Source organism: Salmo salar, chromosome ssa15, assembly GCF_905237065.1.
Source record: "Salmo salar chromosome ssa15, Ssal_v3.1, whole genome shotgun sequence".
Classification (NCBI taxonomy): domain Eukaryota; kingdom Metazoa; phylum Chordata; class Actinopteri; order Salmoniformes; family Salmonidae; genus Salmo; species Salmo salar.
Genome location: NC_059456.1, coordinates 37,765,399 through 37,777,436, shown reverse-complemented (window position 1 = coordinate 37,777,436; position 12,038 = coordinate 37,765,399). Strand labels below are relative to the sequence as shown.

The window sequence follows — 12,038 nt, the reverse complement described above, 5'->3', positions numbered from 1 at the left end:
TACAGTATATACATATGAAATGGGAGATGCAATATGTCAACACAATTGTGTTGACTAAGACTAAAAGTGACTAAGATACCGTAGAATAGTGTGGAGTGCGGTTTATACATATGAGATGAGTAATGTTAGATATGGAACATTATTAAAGTGGCTAGTGATCCATTTCAATAACAGCTAGACTTCAGTTTTCTGCTCCACACTCAGACCACTCCCAGACAGTCCTATCAAAACACTTGCTTGAGAAATTGCTCTTGCTGAGAATCACAGTAAGGTACTTAATTGTTACCCAGAAATGATTTGGTATTGAGATTTAAAAAAAACAGCTGCAGTTGACCTTTAACAAGCCAATTTCCTATTTGTAATCTGTAAGTACACGAGAAAGAACTTCTACATACTTTCTTCTTATACTTAGTATGCTGAAAGTGTAATATTCATAATAATAAATAAGCACCTTGTGTACTGTATAAAGTCAGTTTTAACTTACCCTTCACTCTCGGCAGAAACTAGATTTCTTTCATATAAGAAAAGCGACAATCCTCACTCCGTGGTGGCAATTCTTGCGAGAGTGTCTGCTATATGAGTGCAGTTTCTGGGGAGTTTAATTTGGCCTGTGACACACAAAGCGAATTGAAATGGCTTTGGGCACATTGCGGAATGAATACAAAATGACACAGACAACTCATACAGTGCATATGTAACTCTTGACATACCATCAACAGATTACACACACATCCACAGGGGTCAGTTCAGTTTCTGCAGTGTAGTATTGCAGCATAAATTCTACAGCGTAAATTCCTAAGTAACAGTTATCATTATCTGAACAAAGATAACGAACGATATGGCTGTTTTTAGCTGTAAACTAGTTAGTGACGAAGCACAGACAAAGGATATCCTGTGAGACAGGGAAGGTACATTATTATTGATCTGGTGACTGGAATAAAGATAGTGTAGTGTTGGTCAAGAAAGTGAAGGGGAAATAAAAGAGGCGTTGCTGTCACCAACTGAGACAATGTTTAATGGCTCAATACAAGGTTATGGCACGCCAGTGAATCTCAGTGATTTTGTTACGTCTCATCTCAGTGAGTATCACAGTGTTCTCTAGAGTCGAGACAAAAGGTCTGACAGAATTAAAGTGGGTGTACTCTAGAACACTATATCGAGATAAAGGGCTGTCATAAAAACTAAGACACATACTACAGTATCCGTTACACCTTCTTTCATAGTTAATTAATAATCTTAATCGGAAGCTGGGCAGCATGTGTAAATAAAGGCTTTGTAGTGAGTCAAGGGATGGGAGAGGCAACGTGAACCACACCTGCAGGTAACGAGTCACTGTGAGGAGGCTTGGGGTGCTGGTACATGATGCTAATCAGAATGACAACCAGGTCTGTCAGACTGACTGGATCTGTAAGACAGGAAAATTACAAATTGATCAGACAGTTAGGGTGGCAACCTAGAATAATGGATTGCAACAGCTGTACCTCAAGGACTTCTGTGAAATAACTGTCAAACTATCTAAAAAGATAAGACAACTGTTTAAAAAAACATTTTATTTCTGCTCATACCTTTGCATTTCCCCACTTTGATGGGAAGGAGCTTTCTCCCATTAATGTACATGAGAAGCCTTCCTAGCACACGTAATGAGTGAACAAAATAAGTGTATTCCAGCTTTTTGGCAGTGTAGAGTACTTTTAGCAATGCCTGAACAGAAACAAGATTCTAATTCAACAGTGGGAACATACTATATAAAATGCTGTCTAGACCCAATTAACATCTGATCAGGTAAAACTGATGTGTAACAAATAGCATACTGATGTCATTTCATACAATTTCTTCACAAACCTATCTTTTAGCATGTGCTAAAACAATTAAAACACAACGGGCAGTGCTGACACTACAAAGGTTTTGTATAATTTCAGCCAGTAATTTTGAAAGTAGCACTAACGAGCCAAAACTGGGGCTCAAAATTGTGTACAGATGTGTACGTCAACTATTTTGTATATATCTTTCGTCCTGCAAAACAAAAAACGTGTTTGATGTTACGTATTCCAATATGTACAATATGTAACGAATTTTTAAGGGACAAAAAAAGTATTTGTGCAATCACTAACAATGGGGTCAGTTTATCTGTGCTCATCCAATGCAAGGTCAAGAACGCAACCTCACTCTACGCCAGATAACACGAGGCACGTTCCGGAGAAATACTCCCTCCTCTCTGACGATAACACAGCTATCTGGGCTCAGGAGACAGGCAGGGAGGGAATAACACCTATGTTTAAAGGAGAACTATACAGCATAGAGAGGCATTAAGCATCTCTTTTTCACTAGGCCTTCCATGTCATACATGAGGCTGTGGACATTTGTACTGTATTCAGGAGAAACAATGTATGGAGAAAAATTGTGTCTCAATGGATTTAGCATGGGAGAGAATAGAGAAGCTAGTCTGAATTAGAATACAGGCGTAGGATAAGTAATATGTTCAGTCCTAACCAAATGACAAAACACCTAAGGGATTCTTAAATACTTTCTGTATTTCCATAACCCAGAGTCTCCTTTACTTAATTACCCCGTAGAATGATATCGCCTACCACAAGTGATTTAGCAAAATTATAGTGAGCTCTAGTCCACACATAAGCCATTTGTTTTATCGTGGACTAAATTATGTATACATATTGCATGGTCATAGACAATCTGGGCTTTTCAAGACTTTTCAAGAGCCCTGTACTACCTGAGCTTGACCAGTCAGTGATTCCCTCCATCCCCACCAACACTATGCAGCTCCTCCCCAGACTATACAGTATACACAGTGGTCATCTCTATCAGTGCATGTGAGCACTCCTCGACTCTGGCAATAGATAGTAGCAGAGCCATTGGGCCTGGAGAGGAGGACAGACTAAGACCACAGAGGAAAACAAACCAGCGGCTGCCTGATAACTCCTGATACGGTCCACCTAAACAAGACTTGACTTATTCAGCATCTAAACACCCTCCACCACAGAGTGGGATAAGGAAGTGTGTGAACTAGGTCAATAGGGAGAGATGGAGGCAAGCTGTGAGGGGTGGCCTCTGGCGCCTGCATCGAGTTCTCAAGGGATATAGAACAGGTTAAATAAATAGACATTTTCACCTCCAACAACTAGATATGAAATTGGCCTACATGTCAATTGTTGGTGTTGTGCTACAGTAAATCTTGGTTTTAATGTAATTGAAATAGAATAGAGAAATACCCATGTAGATTAAAGTTGAACTCACTGATGTGCTGGTTCTCGATAGAGTAGATGACCTCAGCTGTCTCGTCTATGAATGGGTCACAGGACTCAATAGACACACTGCTGAAGAGCTGCTACAATCTGGGATAGAACAGAACTCATTACAATCATCAAAGGGATGTTTTAAACACTGAAAAAAAGGCAACTGAAGACCAGGAAATGACTTTGTTTAAGTTAAAATGAATTAAGTTAATATATTTTCCAGAACTCTACCTCAGAATATAACTATGAATAGCAAGTGTAATGTCTTCATCATCCATCAATGTCATAATGTAAGGCAAGCATTACATGTATGGCAAGGTTTTAATAACTATAAAGGCAAAGAATTTAATCTTAATCAAGCTGGGAACTCATTTTCTAATCACGAAGGAGGAGAATCAGAGACAGACCCTTGAGATTCCTGGAATGGTCAATCATCAGCTCATCATCAATCTCACCACCACCCTCATTTCCAGTCCACTCTCACTGCCACAGAACAGAACCATTAAGATTAGTTGTCACTCACTCACCAGAGACTTGTACTTCATCTCCAGAAGCCTGTAGACCACGGTCCTGCTGTAGTAACCGTGCTTGAAGAGACAGGACTGACATCATCTTCACTCAGCACCGACAATTGGTTAGACTACTTATGGGTGGGGGGGATTGGTTTCTTGTAGTGTTTAGAGAAGCAAGGTTAATATTGTGCTCACCATCCACTTCTTAAACTATGTGGCTTTGATATCCAGTAAGGCAATGAGGTGCAAGGCTTTCTCTGACCCTTGTGTGCCTAAGCCATGTTCAGAGTGTAAGGACAGGAAGGAGAAAGTACTCTATTATCTCCTCCATGTACCTAGTGAGACAAAGAAGATACCAAATTACATTTTAGACTAAACTATTACTTTGCAAGTGCTGATCACTGAATATACTGTAAAATAGAACATCTCACTTTTCTGGGTGGCGAATCCAAAAGGTTGTCACTTCCTTCTGAAAATCATTCGTTAGTCTCATCTGGTGGAAAAATAAATGTCAATAAAAACTATATCATATTCATATGGGTATAACTGCCATGCAAGTATCACATTACAGAGGGTGCATTCTTGTTTTAGAAGACGGGTAATGTCCGGTCTGTTTACATCAATCCCAACCGATCCAGTCAGTTAATTTATTTTTTACCTTTATTTAACTAGGCAAGTCAGTGAAGAACAAATTCTTGTTTACAATGACGGCCTATACGGGCCTAACCCAGACGAATCTGGGCCAATTGTGCACCGCCCTATGGAACTCCCAATCACGGCCCGTTGTGATACAGCCTGGAATCGTACCAGGGTGTCTGTAGTGACGCCTCAAGCACCGATGCAGTGCCTTAGACCGCTGCGCCATTCGGGAGCCCCAGTTTAAGGTACATGAAGTCAGACTCCAGACTTTTAGCTATTTGTCAGAAGGCAAAATATACATTATTCACATCATTATCCACATCAGACTTTGAATAGAAAAAGAAACAAGACATTTCAGAAACATATAGGGGAAAACTAATGAATTACCTAAACTGTTGTATCTCTCTTGTGTCTCCCTTGTTACATTCAGTGGAGAAGAGAATGTTTTTGATAAAAAGCACAGGACCTTACCCTGAATAAAGGATAAACAAAACTATAAGACTCATGCAGGTGTGAATTTCTGCAATTTCACTGCGTGACAAATGTACATCAGACCAATAAAAAACGAAAGTTGTTTGCAAAACAGAGTACACAGAATCCCTAGGGGGTGAATTCCCATATTAGAGTATCCTATTCTATTTAGCCCATTACATTCTAAGCCCTGTCTAAGCTGGGGGAAGGGGTTTTACTAAGGTTTACTATGGAATTGTTTTAAGAAGGTCATACGTAAGATAATTTTGCTATTTGATTTTGAATTTTAAGACCCCTTGAAATATCAAAAATATTATAAAAAAAGTATTTGATTAACATTTTTATTCGGCCTTACTGCTATTTGCCCATACAAACGCCTTGAATAACAGATTTCACTACATGGAAGAACAGATAGTTCCAAAAATAAAATAAAAAAGGAAGTTTGTTCTGAAGTGTCTGTCCTATATCTGAGAAATATAAGAAAGATCAGGATTATTTTTTTTTTTTACATGTATTTAAACCCTTATTTTTGGCACTTAACAGTCTCCATACATACTTCCATCCATTTTTTCAAATAGTACCAGGGGACCTTCAGACAAGTCTTGTGAGGTCTGTGGGCATCCTAGAGCAAAACAACCGACATGTATTTGTTCGTGAGAGTCTCACCTTTCCATATTATTGTGTAAACCAAACTGTTTGGACGCTACAGACGATTTTGTGAGAAGACTGATTTTTGGGATGTCTCATTGTCTGACAAACACCGTCCTAGCTCTGTAACCTTTCACCACAGATGGGATGTCTCATGGTCTGACAAACACCGTCCTAGCTCTGTAACCTTTCACCGCAGATGCGGAAGTGTGACATCGGCGGATGCTGTAGATCCAATGCAAAAAAACAGATATCTTTAGCTTAAATAGACAGATTTTTATGGTGATTTTTTTTAATTTGATTTCCGCGGGGTGCGGAAATTGACTCTAGGGGGTTTTAAAGACCTAGTATAAAGACAGAGATGTTAAATGTCTACTCTAAGGATGCCTACAAGCCTTGTTGCCAATGTTTAATACCGTATGAAGATGGCCTACTTTACTTTGAGTTAATCTATCAGACATCTTCAGTTGCCAAACTAAGCTGTCCAGTTCTTTACCTTTTAACATTTTGTTGTATAAGCAAAACCAGGATGACTGCATTCCTTTGAGTAGTACATTAATATTACTTTCTAAGTTACATAAGAAAGGCATTTCGCTGAGAGCATGTTATCTCCACTCATAAGTGCCAACTTTTGTGTGAGCATTTTTCAGTGACTTACACTGAGGTCAGGGTCTGGGTCAGCCAGTGCAGCTGAGAGGTTCCTACGCAGGCTGCTCCAACTCCCACAGCTCAGCACATCCGAGGGCTATGCACCACACAGACCCTGCATGGCCTCCCAGTGCACTTGCACACAACATCACTGTCACTCTCAGAGACCACACAACATTGGACGCAATTAATAACATTTTTACCAATCTAGTAATAATCTAGCAAATTATACCGAATAGAAATCATATTGAAATCCTTTTAACTCTTTAGGCCTACTAGGGTCCAACCTTTCAGCAAGTACTTGCAGCTGCTATTGTTTGATAAATAAGTAAACCCTAAGGAAACATTTGCAACTGTAGTTAATGTGTAATTACTGTACATTCACTTTTTTGTGCTCGTGAGTTATAATTAAACAGCATATATGACACTGATTGCAAACTCAACTCAGAGGCAACACAAACAACTTAAGCCTATAATGTAATGATTTACAAGTGTATTAGTATTACTTATCCAGATCAACAAAATATATGTTTATACAGCATAATGATACTGGTCCGTTAGTGTATAAAAAGCCATTCAATGGATAGTTGGGTGGATCCTCACTTTGCAAGAGTGACTTGTAGGCTATTTATTTAACATGGTACCTGATTGAAGGAAGAATTACTGTCGGAGCAGTTGTCTGTGTAATGGCTGTTTGACTGATGATGTTGGCTCTTCCTGTGCATCTCCTCCTTTCTCAGTTGGTCCTCTTCAAATGTATTCATCAATGGTTCAACAACTACCATCGCCGTGTTCTTCAGTGTCTGCATCATTTGCTTGTATCTATAAATGACAAAGTAGAGGTTAGAAATGTATTTAAGTGTCATTCCACAATGATACAATAATTTACAACACATATTACAGATTTGTTTTTACCACAATGTGGACCACTCAGGTAGAGCAACAAACATAGTCAGACATGGTACAGTGGTTCCTTTTGCGTCATGTACATTACATTATCTACATTATTGGTAACAGTTAGGTACATTAGGTCATCTATACACATGTATTAATAAACACAGAAACAAAGTACAGTAGGTAAAAGGACATTTAGGCACTTATCATGAATTTACATTATTGTTACCTGATGGAATTTTACACAAAGTAAATGAGACAGGTAAATACAATGAAAGATCTAGTCTACAGTAAGGGAAAGGGGGATACCTAGTCAGTTGTACAACTGAATGCATTCAACTGAAATATGTCTTCTGCATTTAACCCAACCCCTCTGAACCAGAGAGGTGCGAGGGGCTGCCATAACTGAAAAAGAGACGATATTAAACAAGCGTTAGATAATAATGGATATAATTTACTACAGATTTGATTGTAGCAAATGAGAATGTATTAAATTCTGCATACTTACAGAAGGTCTTGTCCATCTCCAGATTAAGCAATATTTCCTCTGCACATTAAATTGGTAGATGCACCTGAGATTCTGTCTTGATGCTTTTTAGCAGTTGCCTCAACAGACTGAAGTTCAGACTCCTCAGCTGAGATCTGAGACATGGTCCTAATGTTGATTCATTCTTCTCTGCAGAAATATCCACAGAATGGAGATTATCCAGTGGCAACTCAGTTTGCTCGCTAGCTACAGTGCTACTTTAATGTAACAACTAAAATCAAATCAAATGGTATTTGACACATGCGCCTAATACAACAAGTGCAGACCTTACAGTGAAATGCTTACTTACAAGCCCTTAACCAACAGTGCATTTTTAAGAAGAAAACATTTAAAAATATAACAAATATAGCTAGACAAGCGATGCCATTGTATTAAAACCCGGGCATGCATTGTCTTGCCACGTAACGTTACTGTAGCTAGTTGACGTTGTGTTTGTTTACATGGTAGCTAACGTTAGCTTGCTAGAAACGAAGGTAAGGAGATAACGTCCTTTGCATGACAGACCTTGGTTAAACATTTTCGCAAAACCATTGCAAATGTATCACATTGTAATAAACAGTGTACGACTTCCATACCGTACTGCTCATTTCGCCAATATAGTTGTGCAGTATCGTTAGCAACAATTTCCAACCTCCTGCAGAAACATGGAAACATGTAACAGTACTTTGGAAAAGGGGTGCAAACAAACACCATATGTTTTTGTTTGTTAACACTGACAATTATGATAAACAAATTCCAGCTACTCCTGTTATTTTTAACCAAAGTTTTCATGCAATATGCTTTTTCCTGTGCCTTTAAATCCCTGTCCGTTAGATGTCACGTGGTCCCCGATGTTTACACTCTCTTCCGGGAAAGGAAAGTCTGTCAAAAGACAAATCAAAGACAGAACAGTATGAAGACAGGCAAAAATGGGCCAGTCTTAAACTGCTTCTCTAATCGAAATCTCAAACCATACGTGTAGGCGAGGCCATGAAGGCGTTGGCTAGCTAAACTCATACGTAAAAACACGTAATCGGGTCTAACGGTCATCTCAAGCAGAACTGCCCATGTGCAAGCCGTCAAATCAAAGGCGCTCCATCGATATAAAGTTGTTTGTGACGAAAATGACAACGTATCTGTTTGTCACTTTCATGAGGTTGTTGTAATAACGTTTAACTACTTAAGACATTGGCACAAATTTTTGATTTCGAGAAAATGAACAACTATGGAATAATTGTAGACTCTCATTTGGGCTCCAGAGTGGTGCATCTGGGTGCTAGAGGTGTCATTACAGGCCCTGGTTAGATTCCAGGCTGTATCACAACCGGTTATGATTGCGCTTAGTTGCGTAGGGCGGCGCACAATTGGCCCAGCGTTGTCTGGGTTAGGGTTTGGTCGGGGTAGGCCTTCATTGTAAATAAGAATTTGTTCTTAACTAGTTTAAATAAATACATAAATAAAATTGACTTCTCAAACCCGAAGCCCAGGCCTGGTCTGTTTGGTCTATATCACAAGCATCCCCGGAAAGCTTGCGATGTTGCGCCTCTGGGTTTAGAAACTCTGGCCAAACCAGAGACGGAAGAGAAAGCAAGACACAACACACAGTTTCTTTCTGGTACAATGAAGGTCAATGAATTAAGTACACTAGACCCAGCTGCTATTGCATTGGTGTCTATGGGAGAGCCACTCCGTTTCAACTGTTCTGCCTGCGGCTATGGAACCCTGACCTGTTCACCGGACGTGCTACCTGTCCCAGACCTGCTGTTTTCAACTCTCTAGAGACAGCAGGAGCGATAGAGATACTCTCAATGATCGGCTATGAAAAGCCAACTGACATTTACTCGAGGTGCTGACTTGTTGCACCCTCGACAACTACTGTGATTATTATTATTTGACCATGCTGGTCATTTATGAACATTTGAACATCTTGGCCATGTTCTGTTATAATCTCCACCCGGCACAGCCAGAAGAGGACTGGCCACCCCCCATAGCCTGGTTCCTCTAGGTTTCTTCCTAGGTTTTGGCCTTTCTAGGGAGTTTTTCCTAGCCACCATGCTTCTACACCTGCATTGCTTGCTGTTTGGGGTTTTAGGCTGGGTTTCTGTACAGCACTTTGAGATATCAGCTGATGTAAGAAGGGCTATATAAATACATTTGATTTGATTTGATTTGATTTAAGCATGGTAAACGACCATCTTTGGCAAACTAGCTCAATATTGCGTCTGTCAGAACTGCTGTGTAGCTAGATTACAAAATACTATGCACAATTTAACTTTAAGCATCAAGTAAAGTATATAGTCGGAAAACCGTTAGCTCCTTTATTGAGGTATCCAAGTAGTACAGATTGGCTAAGATTAGGAAACATTGTTTGTAGCTTGCTTCAGTTTAGCTAATTACCAACCTGTAGCTGGTGTTGACAGTTTTGAGCTTTTGTACAGAGAAATTGCTCGGTCATGCACTTCATTTGTGGAAACCCTAGCCGTTGTGGGTGCTCTGTGTACAGCCAGCAAAGGTGTGGGACTGCTACAGCTTGGTCAGGGTGCATTTCCTTCCTCGACTGACGCAAAGCATGCGCCTTAGCCACCGTTTTGGTGAATGGGGTGTCATTTATGGTAAGGTACAGTGTCAGTGACACAGCCAAGGCCATCTCTGAGACTCCCGGAGTGGATACAATTTACATTTACATTTAAGTCATTTAGCAGACGCTCTTATCCAGAGCGACTTACAAATTGGTGCATTCACCTTATAATATCCAGTGGAACAACCACTTTACAATAGTGCATCTAAATCTTTTAAGGGGGGGTTAGAAGGATTACTTTATCCTATCCCAGGTATTCCTTAAAGAGCTGGGGTTTCAGGTGTCTCCGGAAGGTGGTGATTGACTCCGCTGTCCTGGCGTCGTGAGGGAGCTTGTTCCACCATTGGGGTGCCAGAGCAGCGAACAGTTTTGACTGGGCTGAGCGGGAACTGTGCTTCCTCAGAGGTAGGGAGGCGAGCAGGCCAGAGGTGGATGAACGCAGTGCCCTTGTTTGGGTGTAGGGCCTGATCAGAGCCTGAAGGTACGGAGGTGCCGTTCCCCTCACAGCTCCGTAGGCAAGCACCATGGTCTTGTAGCGGATGCGAGCTTCGACTGGAAGCCAGTGGAGAGAGCGGAGGAGCGGGGTGACGTGAGAGAACTTGGGAAGGTTGAACACCATGGTGCTTGTGGCTAACTTCAGTCAGAGCGACACAGGTTGCAAGCCTGTCGAAGACGCCTTGAGGGGCCAAAAATATAGGCTTTCTGGTCAACTGTGTGAGTGACTGCTTTGGCAACTCACCAAACTTGACTGGCCTGCCTGAAGACCAGTTGTGGAACGTACTCAACACACATTGCTGCCACCACACTGATGACACGCCTGGTTCTACTTGGCATGGTAGAGAGGAGACGGGGAGTAGTGGTGAACATCTCTTCTGGGGCATGTTATAGACCCTCTCCAAGCAAAGCTGTTCTCTCACGTTCTACGGTCAGATACTACTCACACACACCCTGATTATCCTTGATGTGCATGTTGTTAAATGCATTGTGATCTTGTCATCCTACTTATTTGTTGTAATAAATGCTTGTGATTCTTTTCTTTTTTCTCGGGCTTACCTTGATAACTTTTTCTGTGCTCTGTACCATGAATATGGTCATCAGGGAATCTTTGTGCAAAGTCTGGTACCTTTCAAAGTGGCGCCCCATGGAGCATCAGCAGGTTGCTCGCTAGTACCAGAGTCAGATGTTTATGCCTGTCATGCCATTTCCACCCTGGGCATCTCACACAGGACCACAGGCTATTGTCCCCATAAACTGTTGGTACACAGATCAGTGCTGATTCAAATTGGGTTTGGAAGGGGTGACAGATAGACATTCAGTAGTCCATAGTCCATTTTAAACTATAGGCTAACCATTACCCTTGTTTGTGTTATTTTTTCTAGTTTGGACTTGTGCAGTCAATGCCAGAATGGATTTGGGTTTTTTGCTCATGTATGCTCACAATCTCATGCTTTAAGGTCTCCTTCACACAGAAAACTGAACTCCAGTCACTGAACTCATGACAACAAAGTTATGCCTAGCTAATACAGGCATCAAACAGATGATATTACACTAGTGAGTGAATGAGTGTGTGTAATAATTGTATCTTAAAAATCTATATTTATTCAGAGAATGTAATACTAAATAATCTCCAGGAGTGTAGCTCCCAAATTATGTTGATGACGTCTTTGAAATGCACAGAAATGTGAGGTGATGGAGATCTTTTTTGCAGTGATTTGAGATGTTTATTTGAGGAACTGTGGTCTTTGATGTGTTTAACTGGCGTTCCTATGTAAAGCCAGTTGTTTTGACAACAATTTACAGTATACTTGAGAATACATTTTGATATGAGTTATTTTTTATTTACTGATCATGCTGGGATTCTAATTATTGGT

At 40.5% G+C, this 12,038-nt stretch overlaps 1 protein-coding gene across 8 annotated transcripts in view; it reads right to left on the bottom strand.

The window, feature by feature from the left end:
• Positions 1 to 8,653, bottom strand: part of LOC106571522 (protein broad-minded) — a 32,412-nt gene extending 23,759 nt beyond the window's left edge. Inside the window, exons 1-11 of one of the 8 annotated variants that reach the window (XR_006759167.1) lie at positions 8,186 to 8,652; positions 7,572 to 7,739; positions 7,373 to 7,468; positions 6,180 to 6,991; positions 4,790 to 4,874; positions 4,195 to 4,676; positions 3,959 to 4,098; positions 3,779 to 3,838; positions 3,253 to 3,350; positions 1,316 to 1,405; positions 485 to 608 (exon numbers count right to left, since the gene is read on the bottom strand). The gene's annotated coding sequence lies outside the window, so the exon portion shown is untranslated. Of the gene's footprint in view, positions 1 to 484; positions 609 to 1,315; positions 1,406 to 1,565; positions 1,702 to 3,227; positions 3,351 to 3,778; positions 4,099 to 4,194; positions 4,677 to 4,789; positions 4,875 to 6,179; positions 6,992 to 7,372; positions 7,469 to 7,571; positions 7,740 to 8,185 lie in introns of all 8 variants that reach the window. The other 7 variants (XR_006759172.1, XR_006759165.1, XR_006759166.1 and 4 more) reach the window with 7 other exon arrangements.
• Between the last annotated feature and the right edge of the window lie 3,385 nt (positions 8,654 to 12,038).